Source organism: Corapipo altera, unplaced genomic scaffold (assembly GCF_003945725.1).
Source record: "Corapipo altera isolate COAL_440 unplaced genomic scaffold, ASM394572v1 192, whole genome shotgun sequence".
Lineage (NCBI taxonomy): Eukaryota > Metazoa > Chordata > Aves > Passeriformes > Pipridae > Corapipo > Corapipo altera.
The window spans coordinates 11,123-12,301 of NW_020885391.1; the positions used below are offsets into that span (position 1 = coordinate 11,123).

The window sequence follows — 1,179 nt, forward strand, 5'->3', positions numbered from 1 at the left end:
GGGAAAAAAAGGTGGGAAAAAAAGGTGGGAAATCCAGGAATTGAGGTGGGTGAGGACTCAAAATTCCCAGTAATCCAACCAGACTAGGAAAAAAAGGGGGGAAAGAAAGGTGGGAAAAAAAGGTGGGAAAACGGGAATTGAGGCAGGGGAGGAAGCAGGGAAAGAGATCCCAATAATCCAACCAGAGTGGGAAAAAAAGATGGGAAAAAAAGACGGAAAAACCAGGGGGAAACCAGGGAAAAAGCCCCCAATAATCCAAATAGATTGGGAAAAAAAGAGGGGGAAAAACGGGAAAAACAGGAGTTCAGGGTGGGAAAAAAGGTGGGAAAGGCAGGAATTGAGGCCTCAAAATTCCCAATAATCCAACGAGATTGGGGAAAAAAAGGTGGGAAAAGCAGGAATTGAGGCAGGGGAGGAAGCAGGGGAAGAGATCCCAATAATCCAATGAGATTGGGGAAAAAAAGTGGGAAAAACAGTGGGAAAAACAGGAGTTCAGGCTGGGAAAAAACAGCAGGAAAAACAGGAGTTCAGGGTGGGAAAAAAAAGGTGGGAAAAAATGGGAAAAACAGGAATTCAGGGGGGGAAAAAAAGGGTGGGAAAAAATGGGAAAAACAGGAATTCAGGGGGGGAAAAAAAGGGTGGGAAAACCAGGAATTGAGGCCTGAAAATTCCCAATAATCCAACAAGACTAGGGAAAAAAAGGTGGGAAAAAAAGGTGGGAAAAGCAGGAATTGAGGCCTGAAAATTCCCAATAATCCAATAAAATTGGGGAAAAAAGTGGGGGAAAAAGTGGGAAAAAAAGGTGGGAAAGGCAGGAATTGAGGCGGGGAGGCCCCAAAATTCCCAGTAATCCCAAAGGATTGGGAAAGAAGCGGGAAAAGCAGGTGGGAAGTGGGGGTTGGGGGAGGTGAGGAGTGAAAGGGCGGGAAGAGCCGGACTCGTGCCGGGGACACTCCCGGCTCCTCCTCCTTAATTTGGGAATTAGGGAATGAGTTAATTGGGTAATGAGGGGTTGGGGGAGCCACAGAATCCCTGGAGGCTCCCGGAAAAAAAAGATGTGGAGAGACCTGGAGGACCTGGAAAAGCTGGAGGGAGAGCAGGGAGAGAACAGGACTCCAGGGAATGGCAGGAATTTGGGCCCGGGGTGAGGAAAAGTGGGAATTCTGGAGGGATTGGGGG

At 48.0% G+C, this 1,179-nt stretch overlaps 1 protein-coding gene across 1 annotated transcript in view; it reads right to left on the reverse strand.

Moving 5' to 3' along the window:
* Window positions 1-1,179, reverse strand: part of PPP1R37 (protein phosphatase 1 regulatory subunit 37) — a gene marked incomplete at its 5' end in the record, with an annotated part of 14,336 nt that overhangs the window by 11,007 nt on the left and 2,150 nt on the right. The window lies entirely within an intron of this gene.